This window comes from Octodon degus, unplaced genomic scaffold (assembly GCF_000260255.1).
Source record: "Octodon degus isolate 3935 unplaced genomic scaffold, OctDeg1.0 scaffold00003, whole genome shotgun sequence".
NCBI classification, from domain to species: domain Eukaryota; kingdom Metazoa; phylum Chordata; class Mammalia; order Rodentia; family Octodontidae; genus Octodon; species Octodon degus.
In genome coordinates, this window is record NW_004524579.1 from 31,269,212 (window position 1) to 31,290,648 (window position 21,437).

At 38.1% G+C, this 21,437-nt stretch overlaps 1 pseudogene; it reads right to left on the reverse strand.

Moving 5' to 3' along the window:
* LOC101572452 overlaps nt 1-13,789 on the reverse strand; it is a 23,206-nt pseudogene extending 9,417 nt beyond the window's left edge.
* Nucleotides 13,790-21,437: the final 7,648 nt, after the last annotated feature.

Consider the following 21,437-nt stretch of genomic DNA (forward strand, 5'->3'; position numbering starts at 1 on the left):
AGAGAGAGAGAGAGAGAGAGAGAGAGAGAGAGGAGAGAGAGAACCGGCCAGATAGCTCAGTGGACCTGCTTAAGCAGATCACAGCGGCTGGGGTTTGATGCCCTGCATGCCATGCCAGCCCCACCCCCAGGGTGCACTGAGGCAGCAATTGAGACTGGGCAAAGTGGCGCGCACCTGTAATCCCAGTGCTTGGGAGGCTGAAAACAGGAGAATCACTACGAGTCCGATCTATATAGTGAGACACTATGGACCCTGTACTAAATATTAAAAAAAAAGAATATATATAAAGTTTCTCAGAAGTTATTCCTCCTTAAAAGAATGAGTTAATAAGAATGTTCCTTAATATTGTTATACAAATAGCAATGTATACTATTGTTTAACCTATGTTCTTCTTTTTCACATTACTAATCATTCAATCTGTTTCTTGTTCTTGAACTTCAACTTACACTTAGGGAGATAAATTAGAGATGGGGAGAATATTAATTTTCATATATTGGGGAAAGGTAATTATTAATTCATGTTTTCTTTCAAACCTTACAGTGAAATCACAGACAATAAAGAGAAGATATTCTGGAAAGCATCTCAAAATACTGCGTACTGGAGAATATCTTCTGCCAATAATTTCTACAATTACTAGTAGAACTATTTAATAATATGTAAATGTTATTTAATAATTATTAAGGCTGTACTGTGGACAGGAAGCATGATTATACAGATATGCAAATGCCTCAGAACATTTACTTTGTAGGCAAATGAGACAACATATGCATAGTTTTCCTCTCTTTCTAGCTTATAATCATTTTACTGTTAACCGTAGATGAAGAAGTAAATTAGAGATAATGTCTTAGAGGTTACTTTGAGGCACAGATGATCCCCAGAGGTCAAGCCACAGAAAATAGGGCCTCTTGATATTAGTTTCAATGTATAACCAGTGACAACGAAACTTATTTGCACACTACTTTTGAGTTTGGAATCTATGAAGGTCCTTAGGACAGAATAATTATTCCATATATTTTTTATGGAAAACCCCCCTAGATTTCAAAATAAAATAATAAACAGAATAACAATAGTTAATACATTGAGCATTGTTATCATACTTTTAAAACATTTTTAGATTCTCTCTTTCTGCTCCTGACAATTACTGAACTTCAGTGCAGAGTTATGTCAAAAATCTTTTCCAAAACTTGAAAGAAAATTAAAAATCCTAATCCTCAGATGTGAGACTTGAAGGATAAAATGGGTGTGAATTAAAAATCTGTTAAATTAAACTTCTGGAATTTCTGAAGAGATTTCATTTGAATTCTAATGTTTCTTGTCATCTAGTGGAATCTCTTTCAGTTTTAGGAAGTCAAAGCCAAATTTGTACAATGATACAAATTGTATTTGTTTGTATAATCCACTTCAAGTAACACTAGAAATCAGCATACTTTTATCATTAAAAGTATAAAAACGTATTGATGCTTTATACTCATGGATTCTTAATAGTTGAATAGTCAAAGCCAGTAAAGTTTAACCTCAATACTTTCCGATCATTGCTTATAGATTACTCCCCCAAATTTTGGACTTACAGCTCTTGTCTCAGGAGTAATTTCACACATTCACATCCAATGAAGAATTTGGAAAGTACTGATTATCTACTATTGCCCTGGCATGCTTGATCACTAAAGACACAGTACACTGTGCTGAAATTACAGCATGTCTATTTGCTGGTTTGGAGTCCAAACTTAGTAAACTTTGTGTTTGCTTTGTATACACATAAGCTGGACCCTACAAGATGAGTTACATGTTAAACATAGCATTTCTCAGATACACACTAGGAAAGAAAAAAGAACACCAGGATTTACCAATTTGGCATATTTTCAAGGCGATGTTTTGATACAACATAATGAGAAATTAGGACAACATGTGAACTGTATTGTTTACCTGTTTTTAATCTTCTCAAGTTATTTTCCTGAATGATGAGTACTTGAAAATATCCATTCATTTAAAAAGTATTTGCTAAATTTCTAACATATGCATCATCTATACAACATACATGAATAAAGCCTTATCTCAAGAGTTTCTGCTTCGGAATCCTGTTTTAAAGAAGACTGTGTTGTGGATATTGCTGGGAATTCATGTATTCAGTTAGCAATTTCTTGTGTATGTCCTCCCTTCAGGGCAGCAGAGCAGGCAGTTGGGGTATACCTCCAATCTTAGTGCCAAAAGTAGCAATAGCCACATGGGAAGCCTTCAGTTTGAGGCCCACACAGTTTATTCATTACCTCCAGGAAGCCACACGGCGTCCATCCTTTCTTCCCACACTGCAGCCAATAACCTTTACTAATTCCCTTGGTTCGCTGCCAAACTCTCTTTAAAAATTACAAAGTAATTTTCAAGCTATAAAATGTTATACACATTATTGGAATGTTTTTGTTGTTGTCAATACACCACTTTGCTTTTCTAAAATGTTTACTTGTTTCCCATTTTTCATATTAAGCACAGACAAAATCTGGGTCTCATTTTAAAGCAAGGCAAGCTGTTTCTGCCTCCCCCCTCACGGTGAGGACTTGTTCCTGTTTCTAACTGACCAGCACGCAGTAAGTAACCTGTACTGTGGGGTTTGAGTGGCCGTGCTCTGGCCCATGCCTTCTGTTCATTTGTCCCTACCCGACCTTCGCTCAGCCCTGACTCCCTGCTGCTTCCTGGTCAGAGAAAAGGCTGTGAGTTCCAGGCCTTACTCTGAGCACAAGTGCAGCACAGTGAGGACTCGGGGGTGAGCAAGCATATGCGGCCACGCACACGCAGGAAGCAGGACTGAGTAAATGGGGCCTCCATGCTCTCTGAAACCTTGTGGCTATTATTACAGCCTCCCAAGAGCTGGGATTACAGGTGCATGCCACCACGCCCAGTCTCAATTGCCATCTCAGCGCGCCTCAGGGGCGGGGCCCGCATGGTCCGGGGATTGAACTCCTGGCCCCTGAGCCTGCTTGCAGGCGCTTTAATTCACTGAGCTATTTGGCGGGCCCCTCAACATGATTTTTTGTTAGTAACCAAATTCAAATTATTGCCCTCAATTGGGCAATTTAGTTAGCAACTGAAGAACTCAAATATGATTTTTTAAGTAAGAAATGCCACTTCTATCCTTCAAGGATTTCTGATTATGTACTTAGTTCCTACACATGGTTGAATGCAGAGTTCTAGGTATTTTTCTTGGAAATATGTATCAACTTTTCCAAAAGTATTAACAGATTTTTATAAGTAGAGAGATGGCTTAGTAGAATAAGCGCTTCCCTGGCAAGCCCAAGGGCCTGAGTTCAATCCCCGGTTCCTCAAAGAAAAAGATAAATAAATAAATAAATGTAGGATTTTTTTATTATTCTTAATTGGATTTGAAGAGATAATTCATTCTACTTAGCTACACAGTGTTACCAGCACGTGGGAGGCAGAGGCAGAAGGACTGTGAAAGTTCAAGGCCAGTCTGGAATAAATACTGAATCCAAGGCCAGAGTGAGGTGTATAGTGAAACTGTGCTTCAAAAGAAAGAAAGAAAGAAGAAAGAAAGAAAGAAAGAAAGAAAGAAAGAAAGAACGAACTAAATTAAAACAAACAAACAAAAAACCCATGTCACCAAAAATTCATCTATCCAGCATCTCAGAATATGACCCAATGTAGAAATAAAGTCCCTGCAGCTACAGTAGCCAACACAAGGGCACCATAGCCCAGTGACTGGCATCTTCCTAAGAAGATGAAAATGCGGACACAACACAGAAAAGGCCATGTGAAGACAGGCAGAAGAGTTAGGCTGCCTCAACCCAAGAAACCTCAAAGAAAACCAGCTGTATCACACAGCCCCCACCATAATCACAATATAAACGTTTCTGCGAGCCTAAAGAGCTCCCCTTTTCCCTGTCACAGTCTACATCCCTGACTTGTCGATACATCTCACCTGAAAAGGAAGCAAAGTTGCTCCCGCTTTCTTCAATATTATATAATGACTGGTAGAATTTGCAACAGAATTCTGAATGGAGAAAATCAGTTTATGTGTTATTGCCTGAAAAGCGAATGTCGTATCGCTGATTAAAATATTTTTTGCTATCTCACAGACTTCAATCAAAATAGTCTCCACTTATACACGGGTAATCTGACTGCATACTTTAAAGACAATTGTGTAACTGAGAAGTTTCTACATGAAGTACACACTCATCTACCTTTCCTATGACTCATGACAGCTATTTTCTCTGAACTAATCTTCCTTTAACAGCCTAAGCTCTCATGTCAAAAGCAAATCTGCAATATGGATATTTAATAAATGTTGGGAAAAAATTAGCTGTAACAAGCTCAGTGCTATTTAGTTAGGAAATGAAGATTCTCAGTGACGGTAGCACTTAGCACAAACTATAGAAGCTGAAGTATATGATAGCAATTTCTCTTCCGTTTTATGATTATACAGCTCAAAGCATGGCAATATTATAGACCTAATGTCTTACCGAACACAGGAGTATAATAAACACCTCTGTACTATGGAAATCATCTACATACAAGTATGGATTAAAGTGGAAAAGAAAGTTGAATCCACCTCAAAATGTAATAGACAGCTATGTAGTTTTCTGGTTTGTATGTCTACAGGGCGTTAAATATTCTTTGATTAAACGTTTTCTTTCCATGTTTCCACAAAAGGCTCTGTTTCAGCTCTCTGATAGCTTGTATGAAGAAGTACTGTTATTCTTGTGTTTTCTTACAGGCTTCCTAGTGAGCTAATTCCATGCTTCACAATCTCAAAACAATTTTCATCTCTTCAGAGTATATAGTATCTATATAATTTTTGTGTGCTACTGTCCATGGTAAAGATTTCAAATCATCCCTTTGTGGGATGATTTAAACTATCCTTCTTTGACCAATACAATTTTTTGTTTGTTCTTCTGGGAATGAGTCCTGATATCTAGCTCAAGCTGGTCTTGATTTCACTATGTAGCCCAAGCTGGCCTTGAATTTATGGTAATTCTCCTGCCTCAGCCTCCCAAACACCAAGAATACTTCCGTATACCACCATACCTCATCGAATAAGCCTTCTGAGAACAAATGTTACCTAACTTATAAGGTTATATTCTCATTACTGTTTTAAAACTGCTTCTCTTTCCATCTCTCCTCTTTCCTCTACCATCTGATGAGCTATAAACTTGTTTTGATGTGGCAAGGAGAAGGGATTGGAAAAATTATGAAAACTTAGGTTGAAATTAGAAGGTTTTTGTATGTGTGAATATTTTTGCTTTGTTTTTGTTTTTGAGACAGAGTCTCCTTTCATAGTTCAGGCTGGCCCTGAACTCACTGTGTAGCCCCAAGCTGGCCTCAAACTTGCAGAGATTCCCCCTGCTTAAGCTTCCTGAGTACTAGAATTACAAGCATGTGCCACCACACTTGGCTAAATTTTTAAAAAATTAATGGAGACTCTGATGATTATTAACTGTCATACTTTGGGCCTTCCACCCGTTTCATGGCTCTTGTTTTCATGAAGATTATGACAGTACCCAAAACTAACAAGGATGGATTGCATTACGGTGGAGTCTCTATAACCATAAATGCAGTTACACTATTAGTCAAAATTAATTAAAATATCCAGCAAAATCTCTGAATGCAGTCTAATATTTTGCCTAAGCACAGTAATAAGATTTCTCTGAGGGAGGAAAATAAGCAAAGACTATGTCAGTATATTCTGTATTTGGAAAAACTTCACTGATTAGGAATACATGGAGGGAACACTCATGATTAGTTTCCAAACCAAAATATAGTACTTATATAATATTTTTAAAGACTTCAGGTTAATGACCTTTAAGTAAAGATAGAAACTTCAACAGCATTACCATTATCAAGCAGTATTCTTTGATCATTGGCCTTAATGACTGGCTGATAAGTAGATCTCTTTCAAGGGGGAAGAGCAATTACTTGTACAGTGGTTTTTCTAATGTGCTTTAAATCAGCCATTCCTACAAAATAGACTACACATTCACCCAATGATCTTGCTCTGAAACATGAACCCATACACTCAACGTGCCTGGGCCAGAAAGATGCACGCAGACAGCAAGCATGAGGCCTCTACAAGGCAATGTTTGAAGTTTAGTTCTGCAGAAGGGCTCACCTGCCACAGACAGCAGGCAGCTGGGGCTCCCAGCACTGAGGAAGAATTTGTAAGCCATAATGCATGGGAAGCAGCTATCATTTAAGGTCATTGGCTGAATTCTGAATTCAAAGGCTCAAAATCGGCTAATTTAAGTGGGGCAAAGGGAGGATCTCAATGACTGTTTGGACATGGGGAGAGGCTGGGGGGACCACACGTCTCTGGTTATTGAAGCACTGTCTTTGGTCTGCAGCTGTGTTTGCAAAATATAGGCATTTCCCTGCAAATGCAGTACAAGGGGCTGCATAGACTGGATGAGAGTCTAAGATAAAGGGACACCTGTTTATACCTTTTGATAGAAAAGGCAGGGTCTCAGCTTCTCACCTTGTGCAATTAATTAGCATAGGCTTTCGTTTTAAATGCATGAATATTACAAAATTGAATTTTATCTTATTTGAATGAAATTCTTCAGACCAATAACCAATCATTGCACATCTGAAAACACAAAGTCAGAATTAAAGAGGCTCATGGTGACTCTATTCTTGATATTTCTCCAAAAATCATATGGATACAGTTTCTAAAAACAGTTGTCTACCTGAAAAAAGGTGATTTGAGAGTTCATACTTTAAGAATTATCATTCCTTTAGAGAGCACATTTTTATATTGTCAAATAACTTTTTATATTGTCAAGTTGATAGATGAGATAATAAAGCAAAATTATATTTAGAAACAAACAGATACGAGCTGAAATACTTGCTGAAAGGATAGAAGTGTGTGATTTTACCCTACACACCTAACTTCCTGAAGGCTTTGATAAAGTGGAAAAATGAGAGTGTTAGTAAAAGATGAGGAGACTTAGCTGTAAAGTTCCCAGTGTGATGAGTGCTGAGTAATTAGTATTTGACATGTGGTACCCAATACTCTTTTAGAGTAAGGCAACTAGGACATAGTTGCATTATGGAGTGAAAAGAAGAAGAAAACAAAACAAACAAAAAGGAGATCTGATGCTACCACTAAACATGCAGAGACTTTTAACATTTATACCATTAGCCCAAGTATTTTTTCTAAACTAGAAAGAAATTACAGAGTACAGAATTGTCAAGTTGTCAATGAGAATAAGTATTAAAATATTAGATTACCAGTCTTGCATCATATTATTATTTTGCTTTGATTCATTAGAAAAATTATATATTAAGGAAATAGCTGAGAAACTTCAGCAACAAGGATAAAATTCCAACATCTCAACCAGATTCTAGAAGTTAATAACAAGTACTAGTTTGTTTTCATCTTTATCTGCTGACCTGATTTACTGAAAATATTCACATCATTCACCTGCATGAATGTCTGCAGTAGATAGAATTTATTATAACAAGGGAAAAATGCCCTCTTTTGTATATAAAGTATAATATCCCCTCTTGACCAATAAAACACTAGCCCATGATAAGTTTATTGGAAAACCACCATTTTAAATTCAGATTAAGCTTTAGCACGTGCAATTTATCATGAGTTAGTTTACTCTCCCATCATATTTCTTTGTGTTTAAAGGTGTTATAATAAAAAGTGCTTTCATTGATCCCCACTGACATCCTCCAGAAAAATGTCCAGGGTCTTTGAAACAGAGAGAAAAGTGTAAGCGTAGAACTCGTGCTCAGGCCCACCCCAGATCATTTGGTGCTAATGTTAGAAAAATAGATCACTGGCCTAGGCTGATGGGCACCTGCTGTTAGATTAATGCTGAGATAAAAAGAGAGAATCTTTCAACTCCAGCAAGGCAAAGCACAAGTATTTATTTCTGAAGTGTAGATTACACAATTTAATAGTGTTCTCCCTGTCACACAAATCTCATACATTTTTGATAAATTCCACTAATAAGTACATGAAAGTTTGTCTTTTAACTTGACCTCTTAGAATGGGCACATTTGATTCATATGGGAGTTAAACATGTTTGGCTTACCACTAAGGGGCATGGAATTAGACCTGAGACACACGTCGTGGCTTGGTTTTCTGTCTAGATGTCTGTGATGGTTTGGGGGCTGCATTAAACTTACCAAGCTTCAGTCACCAGCCACTCAGTCAAGCACTGATCTAGGTGTTGCTAGGCAAGCATTTTGTGGATGTAGTTAAAGTCTATAACAGGCTGGTTTTAGGCCAGGATGGGCCTGCTATAATAAGTTCAAAGATCTTAAAAGCAGACCTGAGTCTTCTCTGCAAAGGTGAGAACTCTGCCTGTGGACAGCAGCTTTTATCCATTGTCAAGAATCCCAGGTTTCCCCAGTTCCACAAAAAAAGAATTCCACGTTGCTCTTCTGTAAGTCCTGACCAAAGATTTCAAACTTTTCTAGCTAGAGCCCACGTAATATAAGGAAATTCCTTGCAATAAATCTTTTAGCCTTTGTCTCCTGTCGATTCTACTTCTCTGGTAGTAGTACCTGGCTGATGCCACATCCTTTTTGAAAACATAGATTTAAAAATCCAGGTTGGCCCAGTTCTTCATTACTATGCTACAAAAACACTCATTTAGCATATATTTAAAAATATTAGAAATGATTGATTAGCTACAACCTGTTAAATATTTAAATGAAATATAGCGCACACACACAGACACATACACACACACCAATTTGACATACAAATATTTCTCCCTATATTGGAAAATATGACCTCATGAATATTGATGAGACTTCTTGCTTTGTTAACCAAATTTTATGTCAGCATCCGGGGAGTCAGCACAATACATAAAACTGTAACTCTAGAGTAATAATACCCATCTGATTTGACCAAAGCAGCAATATTTGACCTCGGCGTCAATTCTCTGGGACTCTTCTGTGGCATTAGCAGGGCACTTAATAAATAGATAGTAGGGTTGCAACTGTAATAAAAGAAATTTAGCAGGGCCATAGCCACTGGCATATGAGCTTTCTTCTTGGTAGGGTGAATTCCAATATTTGCAAATAATTCTAGTTCCTTTAATCATTATATAGATGCCAAGGGGAAGAAATAATCATTGATCGATAAATGTTTATGGTTTAAAAATCAGTACTAAATTATTTCATATTCTTTGTAACTGTAACAAGACAAAATCCTGCAGGAATGAGATGCTCAGTATTGTGCCATCTGTATGGTGAGTTCTGTGTTTACAGTCAACCAACTGTACACAAACATACTAAAAAAAAAAAAGAAAAAAATACTATGCATTGAACATGTCCAGACATTTGTTCTTGACATTCTACCTTAAATAATACAGCCTAACACAGCATTCACATTGTATTAATCATTACATGTGATGATTACTTGTCAACTTGGTCACCTTGACACACATCCAGATAAGTAAAGGGCACATTTAAGCATTTCTGGAGGGGTCATAAGGACCTGACCTTGGCAACTACCCCTAGTTTCTGCCTCCTTCATCTAGAGCTCTTCCTCTGCTCTCTGCTTCACAGATGCTGTAATTTGAGCCACTTTCTTCCCCAGTGTTGTTTCTGTACTGGAGCCAGGAAACTGGAGGACAAAGCCAGCGGACACTTTCCCACCAAATGTGACACTCACCCATGCTCTCCTTTGCCCTATAATTAGAAGCAGATTGAACTGGCTTACTGCACAAGTATTCCAGGTTAAGGGGCAGTCAGCCTCTTGAACGCGAAACATGAGAGAGGTCAGGGACCACAGGCTCTAGGACCTGGGCCTGACAGTAGTGGGCTCTTAATGTCCTCTTCCCTTCAGCGCCTCACCAGTGGTGGTGAACCTCAAAGAGACCAGCGTGCAAACCAAAACCCGCTTATTTACTCAGCATGCCAACAATGCAAGTGAACCTAAATGCTGAGGTTTCAGTTTAGAGAAAACCTCACACATTAGCATCTTTTATCTTAAGAGAAAAACAAATCACATGTGCACCATAGCTTCTCCACTACTGGAGCCTACTCTGTGAAAGAAAGAGCTGCCTTGGGCCCACTGGATCGGATAGGCCCGCCCAGGTCTTTATCTTACAGCCTCTTCTTGCTGTGAAATTTGTTTTCTCTCTTTTTATTTCTTCTACCAAACAATAGACTAAAATCTCTGAAAACTTGTGTCAAAATAAATCTTTTCTCCTTTAAGTTACAGACAGCAGGTATTTTTGTCCCACAATGGAAAAGCTGACTTGTAAAATAAATAATGCAGAGATGTCAAAAGCACATGGGCAGGTATACTACTGCAAATACTATCCCTTTCTATATGAGATGCTCAAATGTCCATGAAATTATTGTATCTGTGGAACCTGCTTCAATCTGAAAACAAAACAAACAAAAACACATTTTCTCCCATGGACCCAGGTCTGGCTTTAGATTTTTCCTGCTGGTGATGGATGTCTATGTAACAGGTGTATTTTCCCTTAGGGCATTTTTGCTCCTCCCTTATAATGTGGGAAGTAGCCAACCCCCCCTCCTACCCCACCCTCCTCTCTTCCTTAAATCTTGTGACTTGAGGATTTGGCCTCTTTTTGAAGGTTATACTGCAGCTTCTTGCAAGTTAGCAATGCTACAAACCTTAAACGAGTTTGAAAAAACTTGAATAGATGAAATTTAGGCTTGAACAAACAATAAGGGGCAAAGACGTAGGGACACTATGCTAATTGCCTAAATACCCATTAATATTCTTTGCTCATTGGAAGCAAACATTAGTTAAGCCCTGAAGCAAGATGGAAAACCCAGAAAATTAAGTTTCCGATAGTGTTCCTTCTATTAAAGCTAATTATGTGTCAATTCAAAAAGGGGGCATTTTTTTAATTGATGTTGAAATTCTATAAGGAAATTGAAATATGTTTACTTTTTATAAGTAATTTTAATTTCATCATATTAAAATTAGGATTAAATTAAAATCATCACACCAGACAATGCTTAGTCAACTTTGTTTGCATTGATAGGGCATGTAAAGAAAGTGAATTTCTTAAACCACATGTACTTTCATTGGGAAAGAGTGGACTATAAGCACAAGAAACAACTTCAACCACAAAGCAGAAATGTTTAAGAATATTCAATTATGGGATCAGAGAGATAGCTCAGCAGACTAAGTGCCTGCCTGGCAAGTGCAGGGACCAGGGTTCGAGCCCCAGCACCACATGCCCTGCTGGCCCCACCCCCAGGTGCACAATTCCGGCCACTGAATCTGGATGTAATGGTGCACCCCTGTAATCCCAGAGCTAGGGAGGCTGAGACAAGAGGGTCACTATGAGTTCAAACTGTGCAGTGAGACCCTGTACCAAATAAAGAAACAAAAGATTAAAAAATAAAGAAGATTCAGTTCCATTGTGGTCCCACTCTCATCATGAAATGCAGCACCAGGAGTGCTTAAAAACCCAAGAGCCCATATCTCCATTTCTCTGAGGAGATGTGACCATCCATGTGCCTTCCTCTCAAGGTCGGCTTCATTCTTTTTCTTTCACAAAATACTTTCCCTTTGTCTATGTTCATGTGGTCACTATCAACCTATTTCACAGGACTTTTCAGCTTAAAAACTAATAGACTCTAACTAAGACCTTTAAATCACTGCTCTAAATTGCTGGTGCACTTGCTTATGACTCTGTCTCTGCTTCAGTTCCCCTGAAGTTCCTGTTTTGTCCAGAAAAGGTAGAACTTTGGCCACTTCCCCACCCATCACAGAGACAGATAGAGGTAGAGATAGAGGATGAGATAGAGATAAACATGGACATAGACATAGCAACAGGAAGAGGGAGAGGGAGGGGGAGAAGGATGGGGAGAGGGGGGAGGGGGAGGAGGAGGAGAGGAGAGGGAAGGGCAGAAGGAGGAGGAGAAGGAGGTGGAGAGAGAGGCAGAGAAGGAGGGGGAGAGAGCCACAAAGAGATAGAGACAGAGAAAGGCACAGAACTCTCTAAGAACATGGACAGATATTAGTAAGGGAAATGCTGGCTAAGTGGGTAGTCCATGAGGTGCCTACCACACCTCTCTCTCTAGTGAAGTATAAACAAAATCACAGTCTGAATGTGGAAAATCTTATATTGTGAATGCTTAAGAAATGTTTGATCTGTACCCATTTTATCTAAGTGTAAAGAATAAACAGCAGTATTCACTTTCAATCTAAAACTTTCATGTTTGGAAGGCACCCATACATGTAGCAAGCATTTGCCACAGTCAAACAAATTCTTATTTTGGGATGGCACTGTTGATAGAGTGCTTAGATGAACTGGTATGAGGCCTACATGCTTTTCTACTGCACCTCTTTTTTAAATTAATAAGCACTTTAAAGAGAAGCATGTTATAGTAGTGACTGAAAAATCGGAAGAGCTGACATAAGAAAGATTACACAGTTAAATAGGTTTCAGGAGTAAAATAGAACCAAACTAGCAAACAATTGGGAAGAAATTCTTGCTGTGAAAATCTCTACAGGCATCAAGGTCTAGGTCTTTTCAGAGAGGAGTGCTGCCTTCAGAGGCTGTTGGAGGAAGCACTTGGCACCCAGGTGAATATGACTGGAGCCATCCAATTGAGGGGCAAGTGTTTCAAATGCTTTTACTTCCCCTGATTATTCATGTCTACAATGAAATTTTCTTATACATTCATAGACATGGACAATTTGCCCATTACGCAAAACTCTTGGGAGTCCTTTCTAGCATTCTTCTAATTAGAGAAAATACTTTGCCCCCAATTGAATTTTCATATCAAGAAGGTCAACTACTTCTTTCACCCAGTGTAATCTTTCCCTAGGAAGGTATTGAGCTATCATTATGAAGAACAAACCCACAGTATTTAATAGTACATGGTATATGAGAAATCTGGGCATAATTTGCTGTTCATACTAGCAAATTAAAAAGTTGCAGAGATTCGATGTAAATCACATTTGAATTCCTCTGTAGATGTCACACAAGAAGAATTTTGTTGAATCTCCTGAGCTGGGTGACATTTCTATCAGATGAGGAGCCAAATCCTCATAAGGCTTATGCTTAAACCTACTTTGCAAATAGAAATGAACTTTCAATAATGAAAGGTAATGAATACATGCAATCATTCCGAGAAACAAATTGCATTCTTAAGTAGGTTTAGACAAGAAAATCTGGGGACATGTGGGCTGATTATCATAGCAACTTGGCTATGGGAGGTCAAGCAGGAATAAGACCTATCCAATGTCTTTCTCAAGACTTTTTTTTGTACAACCTAATTTTTTCTAATCTTACACTACAAGTTTCCTATGTCTTCTTCAGGCTTCTGGCAGGAAAAGTAAGGACAACACACCTATGACCACAAGCTGTAGAATTCCAAAGACTTCTCTATAATATCTGTGTATGAAGCATGCAAGTGTGGCATCTACTACCTTAGTGAGAGCTCTGTATGCAAGAGTCTCTTGGCTCCACATAACATAACTTAAATTACAAAAAGTTGCTCTAGAAAGAAAAATGTATTTTAAGAGTATATAAAATAAGCCAGAGGTATCTTTCACAACAGCAAGGAGGTCTGCTACCTCATGATCAAAAAATGAAGTCCAAAACTGAAAGACTGAGTAATTCCCATCTCTTTTCTCTGAACAGGTCAGTGTCAGTTTCTGTGGCCAACTGGTTCCTTCCGCGTGCTGGAGAATATGCCAATTGCCATTTCCCAAACATCGGAAATGCCATTTCCCAAACACCGGAAATACCATTTCCCAAACACTGGAAATGCCATTTCCCAAACACAACTCCTCACTTATCTCCAAAGAGCGATGGACTTGCATTCTGTCCAACTCTCCAAGTTTAAACATTCCAGGGATCAACTATGATACTTCTTCCACATATTAAGAGTTTATCCTTGATGCATTAGCTATCTCTTAAAAGGAGGCCTATTAGAGCAGGGTGGCTGGTATTTTGTAGCATTAGATGGTAAGCCATAAGGAATATAGCCCTGCCAAACATTCCCTGTTGGCTTCCAAAGAGAGCAAGGATACTAAGCAGATATGACTTTGCAAGTCCTTATTGTGAAGCAAAATAAAAAAATAGAGCTTGAAATATAAGCAAAAGTAGGAAAACAAAGGAGGAAAAAGAAAAGACATTAATTCCTGTGAGAAACATACGATAGAGCCCGATATACTCAGTCACTATGCCATTGGTCCCTGCAGGCCACCACCACTAGCCTGGAAAACATGACAAGCATCTCTGGAGTCAGCAAGATGGAAGATCTCATTAGCTCAGGCTTCTCAAGATTCTCTGGGCCATGGGCAATGTCAAAGACAAACACTTTAGGCATGACCCAGCATACACATTGTTCAATTGTTTCTATTAAATTCTTCTGAGCAAATGAAAACACATAATTCTTTCAACAATGCATCAAAAGGAAGAGTGTGATTCAGGCATAAGGTTTTTTAGATAAAAAAATTGATGCCAGCCTATGCAGGTCCCAATATTGGCGCGTACAAATGGGAGGTCACACACCACGATCTCACACTCATTCAGGCATTCCACAGTGGTGTACAACTGTCATTTGTAGATTCCAGAGCAAATGACGACATTTATCTTTAATATTCCTCCTCCTCACAACCCACACATGCATGCTCATGCACATGCATGCGCGCGTGCACACACACACACACACACACACACACATGCACAAATTATTTCCTTCCCTTGCATGCTGGATTTTTAAAAAAATTGCTAATGGTAGAATTTTAGGCACTGTAGGTGGTCTAAAATGAATGCCTTTCAAATATCAGAGGATGAGCCTATTAATGAGGTATTCCTCATAAGTTAAAAGAAAGAATCATTTTGAAGAAGCCCAGAGGAATTCCAGGCTTTGCAGCTGCATTTTTCACCCTGAAGGTAGAGTCATTAGGTCCCATAAGTAGACATTCAAAATCATAAGGCACCAGGAGATAATGGGGATTTCTAATTTACTGAAGTCAAAATGGCTGGGCCATTTTTATGATATTATACTGCAGTTAATAAGGTGAAACAAAAGACCTCTTAACCCGTGACTATTTAAGGTGAGGGCCCAAGTTAGCAAAGCTTCCTTTTCAACTATAATCGAAGCTTTTCAGGGCATCCTGCTGAGAAATAGAAAACGCCTATGTCTTATTGAAGATAGAAGAGTTGCAGCTCAAGGAGTAGGCATTTTGATGTGAATATTCATTTTTATATCCATAAACATTCCTGATGATTCCTATTCTTCAATTTGCTCTGGCCAGGATTTCTTGATGTACAGTACTTTCTCAGACTGGGATTTCTTGGTGCAAAAATATCCACAATGTATTATTAGACCCAGACACCCCCATCAGATGGTAATGTCGCTGTAGCATCTGGTTACACAGTAACATCTGTCGGCTTCAATCTTTTAAATTACCTTTAGGACCTTTGGCATCATAAACACATGCTGTCAACACCAGGCTTCCCCTTATATGTTCTTTTTATATAATCTTACACAAAAAGTAGGTAGGTACAAAGAAAAACAATAACTATGTATATAGCTATCTCCCTCTCTTCAATTCACAAGGCATTCTTTCTCAAAGTGTAAGGTGAATTAGATCTGTCAGCTAGTTTACTAGTAGTTGCAATTACAGAGAAATACCACCAGATGGCAAAAAGGCAAAAAAAATTACATAAATTTAGCCCTTGATGGTGAACCTTTTCAAGCCTTCAATGAAAACAAACAGCTTGCTGCTGCATGAATGCCATGGGTTCACCACAGCGGATCTAGAAGAAGAGAAATCTTGTTCAGGGCTTCTTTTTGCTGTGAAAATACCTTGACCTAATTGTGTCTGTGTGGGAGGGACCCTGTGACGCTGGCTGGTCTGTGTATTTGTGGGACTTGGGCTTTAACCCTTCTGGGAAATTATTCTCACTGCTCTTGCTCTCTCATAGGAAAAGACATTGCAAGAAAAATAGTTGGAAAAATATTTTGATAGCATCTAGAGTGTTAATAAATTAGTGGAGTTGGCATTGGAAGACTCAAAAGCATTGCTCAGAGTAGGGAAAGCTATCACATATAATAGGCACATGTTCATTTCCTCACAAAATCTTGCTTACAAGTATAGATAGTAAGCTGAATTTTACCCTCATATCACATTTTCTAACTCCTTTGTTAGAAAAAAGAAACGCTACTTTATATCACATATTAAGTTAGAGACGATTGTTGAGGACTTTGAAATTATTGCTCTATGTATTATCTTCAAGCTTATATTGTTCAGCAGTTGCTTATTCTGTGCAGCGGTCACTGCTAAGATAAGTTGTTTTGTTTTTTCCTTTGTTTACCTGCATTCAGACCTCTGCCCCCCACTGGGTTTCTGCAAACTTACTGCCACTCTTAGGCTTTTGAAACCATTTTGTTTGGGTTTGAATGAAATGTTTTATTTGGTGCTTTATGCTTTTTTTAAAAATTGGATTTTTTTTTTTTTTTTCCGGACAGAGTCTACAGGATCTCACTGTATGGATCAGACTCATAGTGATCCGCTTGTGTTCAGCCTCCCAAGAGTTGGGATTACAGGTGTGTGTCACCATGCCCAGTCTCAATGGCCACTTCAGCATGCCCCAAGGGTGGGTCCAGCACAGTATACCAGGGATCAAATACCCAGGCCTAAGCAGGCGCTTTAATCCACTGAGCTATTTGGCTGGCCCTATTTATATTTTTAGTGATTCTTAAATCTGTAGTGTGATACTTTATTCTGTCCTTCTTGAAACATTTTATCCATTATATATTTAAATATCCCTTTTTCTTTTGATTCACTTCTGCTTTTTCCTGGGACACCAATAACCCATGTTTTAGAAGATTTTACTGTGTTGGAGACCTCCTGTGCATTTTTATCTAGTGTCAACTTGATTCCTTGATTCATTTCTTTAGCTGAGTCTATTTTCTTGTTAAATTCATTTTTAACTTTTCAAAGTTATTTTGTTTTCTCAGCTCTGGAATTTTATCTTTTTATAACTTCTATTTCTCAGTGTAAAATTCTGAATGAGTATTCTGTTTTCCACATAGATTATTTGTCAGTACTGCTAGAAAAGATGTATCATTCCATTCCTTTTCCAGTCAATCTATTTATATTTTCAGCATTTCTTCATTTCTTTTATCAGTTGAGAGTATCTTTTCCTACATTCAGTACATTTACATATAAAGAATACAGTATTAATTTGAGACTATGCATGATCAGATGGTATTATCTTCCCAGTAGAACTTACATATGTTTTGAAAAGGTCAGGCCAATGATACTAGCTGTAGCAGGTCAACTTAATCCAACCAAAGTCATAGGTAGACTTCAATCTGCTCAAGGACTGGTGTATTTCTATTTTATTCTACTTCATAAGATGCAGGCTCTAGGATCCCAACCTAAAGGTTCCCAAACTTTCTTTTTGGAGGAAAAATCAAGTTTAGCTCCAAATTTTATTTTCCTAGCATGAAGAGTAATGGGAAGCTTTCTTTATCTTCTCAGCCCCTCCCTGTGCAGAATACAAAATGCTTCTATAGTAGACATCAACCAACATGGACTATTGGCAGTGTCAATGTTCTGTGAATGAATTTATTGAAACACAGCCATGTCCATTCACTACATGCTGCTCATGACTGTTTTAATGCCGTACTGGCAGGAGCTGCGGTAACGATGCCTGCGTGGTACACAAGGCCAAATCATTTACTATCCACCTTTTCAGAAGAAAGCTGCCAACCTCTGTGAAGAAACAGTTTCACAAACCCTGAAAAATTGCAGATGACCGTGGCCCTATTTCTGTCACCACCTCAGTGACTTCACTAGTACATCCCAAGATATTTTCAAACATTTTGCTGCACTTCCATAGTTTTCTCAATAAGAAACATGTTCTAAAGCAAGTGTTCTACCATCACTAGAAAAAACAAAAAACAAGCAAACAGAAAACCTCCTGTGAGTCTATGCAAGTTTGATACATGAAAACCTGAATGAAACTCCGAACATGTAAATGTGGGGAAAGGTGCTGCTTGACAATAAACTTCTGTGGTATTTTTATACAAAGAAAAACAAACATAAAACACCTCTTGGTCGGGTTCCTTTGTTACCAAATCCCCCAATGGTCAGATCTCAGAGCTCCCTTCTTTAGAACTACTAGTATTCTCCCAAAGTCATCTGTTTCCTGTTCTGATTCAGAGCTGAGGGAAACGAGATGGTGAGAAAAAATACTACAGAGCAATGCCTACCTATAGTCTCCATTCCCACGCTATGCTTCCCATCTGCCTTTGGATACTTCGGTCCCCAAGGCCAGTACATTTTATACAGAGAATACTATTTCTATTAATTCAAGAAAGAGTCATTCTCTGGCTTGAAAAGTGAGCAGATCAGAATATTACTTGTTCCTTATTGAGATTACGACTTCTTTTTTTTTTAATCCTGTCTCATCTCCCCACATTCAGAGATTATTGCTATGTTAAATTTTTGAGGTACTCTGGGATTTCTAGGGAGTTGAATGTGAACTTTCTTCCTTCTCTTAAATCAGTTGCTTTGCCATTTGTATTAATATCAAAACTTTTGCATTCTCAATATCTGAATTTTATTGAAAGTTTTTATGTAGTATTGACACTTTCCCCCTGCTTTCTCACCTTTTGGATTTATGCCTGTTCTTAATTATTATTTTTGTAAGTTTCTTGATTAAGCAGAAATAACAACATATGTTCATTTATGCATGTTTAATTAGAAATCCCTCAGTTTTTACTGTGAAAATCATGGGCCTTATAATAAATCATTATAATTCCATTAGGCATAAGCTGTTAATTGTTTCTGTGATGGAAATAGTAATGAAGCAAGTTGTAGACATATGCAAAATTTTGATTTTTACATGATCATTAAAATTAAGTGAAAAAGGAATAAAATTTCACAATAAAGTGACTCCTTTCACATTTTACTTAATCTGTATTGTTTCTATCCATATACAGCAAATTGCTACAAACTCAATAGATCCCTCTTAGGAACTTGGAGGTGCACACTGACAGTGTCTCCCATTTCTGCAGGTGAGGCACTGGCTTAGCCACACCTTCTGCAGAAACTTCACATTGGGCTGCAATCCTGGAGCCCGCATGGAGCTGTCGAGTCATTGGAAGCTCAAGTGGGAAAGGCTCCTCTTTGAATTTCTTTAGATTTTTGGCAAATTTTATTTCTTTGAAGCTTTGAGACTGAAGGTGTTCATTTCTTTCAGGAGACTATTCTCGGCTTATAGAGGCTCCCACAAGCCCCTATCACATGGGCTTATCCACCATGGGCACTCACTTTAGGAAGGGCTGCCTTCTTTAGAAACAGTGAAAAGAAACAGTACCAGTGGATCTTCCAGCATGAGCGAGCCTTACAATTGCAACAGCAAGTTGGAACAAGTTGGAGGGGACTGCAGTACATAAGAACTTGGACACCAGGCAGTGATACTCACAGGAGGTGCTTTAGAGCCTGAGAACCACAGCAAGGATATGATGCTTCATGTTTGAAACTGTCTCCACATGAATGCTTGTTTCCAGGAACACATGTCTCAGATGGGCGAACTCAAGACGATGTTGTGTTTAGCCTGGAGCTCAATGTTTTCTAACTAAGCTCAGAGTTCTAGTGGCTGAGAAGCCCATAGGGCCATTTGTAGTAAGGATGAAGGAGCCTCCTGGTACACAAGAGGCACAGATTTGGTTCAAGGATAGTTGGGAGCACTGTTGAGGTGCCATGGTTTAAAAAACACCACAGTAAGTCAATCTAACAATCCTATAGTTTCAGAACCTAATAAAAGGCTTAGCAAATTTCAATAGTGAAGGAAAATAAAAATCTCTTTTTCTCTGTATAACTTCTTTGGGACAAGTAGAAGCATCAACAATAGTCACATTGAGGATGGTGAGGAAGGTTCCAAAGAAACAACACTGGAATAGAATCTATCCTACTTTGATGTCTACTCTCATAGCACCCCATGACAATGATCAGTGACTTTGTGAAGAGATTTGCATCCTCATTCTTGAATGTCAGCACCCCTTGTAGACATTAACATGACTTTGTTGGATGCAAATTTCATTTGCCATTCACAACAGCATTTAGCAAAGACAAAACAACCTAGAAGAGGAGCAAAATGACAGATAGCATAGTAAATCTGGATACTGATTATGGCTACAAATTTGAAGATTATGGAATGTCTTAGAATACTCTCTGAAAGAAAATTATAGTCCTCAAATTATTGTAGATTACTATAACAGGAAATATGATTTACTATCTTATTCTTCCAACTAATATCTATTTGGAAAAATGTTGTGTAAGTGATCTCAATTACTGCTTACGCTGTGAGGCAAATATTCTTACTCCCATTTTCATCTGACAGATAGGAAAATGGAGTTTCAAGCAGATGAAGGAACTTGTTCAATGAGACAAACTACTAACTGGCTGAAATAATAAGTATTACCTGGAAGTGATTCATCCAATGGTATCCCAATGTGTAAATTTAATATCACTGGCATATTAAACAGAGTCACAGGGGAAGCATAGAGATTGAATGTCTTCATTCTCCTGGCCTACACTTTCATTTCCATTCTTTTTAAATTACTTAAATCCCACCTGTGTTCAATTGCTTGTCAAAGAAAGAATCAACTCCTATCCTAAGGGTTTTTAAAATCTGTATTATATTCTAGGGCTCATCTTTCCGTAAATAAAACATACTAGGTTTTCAAAGATGTTGGTAACTTTCTCTACACATAAATCATTTAATATCAAAAGCAAGGAATTCATAAAACATTATTTCTATGAAGGATGAGATTAAGGATAGCATGGCTCAAAGCAGCGGCTCCCCGACTTCAGGGTGAAGTTTCTTCAGCATCATGAAGCGGGTCTGGAGAAGAGCCTGAGATTTTGCATCTCTAGCATGTTTCCTGGTGAGGCTGATTGTGCTCCTGTCAGTCTAGGCTTCATTCTATGCAAATTTATTTTACATAAGTAAAATCTTCACAAGATTAAAGGGTTTCTGACCTCAGATGAACACATGCTTACAATCCCAGCACTCTAGAAGGCTGAGGCAGGAAGATCACAAGCTGAAACACAGCCTGGGCAACTTAATAATTTAATAATTTAGTAAGAACCTATGCAAAAAAAAAAAATCTGAGTTCATTGAAAGCATTTTATCTTTCAATGAAAGTAAAGACATTTGCAAATCATGTGTTCTCATATCCATATAGAGTAACTCATCAGATTATTTTTTTGTGCTCTCAGAAAGCACAATGAGCTTTTCCCTAGGAGATAAATATGACAAGTGGATTTTAGTGAGAAGAAAGCATCTTGAAAAAAAATAACCAAACAAAAAAAAAAAAAAAAAAAGCCAGAAGGCAGATATGTGGAATCCATGTCTGACCAGTGAATACAGAAATCAGCTCTTTATTCAGAGCTTGCTAAAGAGAAGTCACAAGCCACCTTCCCTTGAATTTGAAAGAGA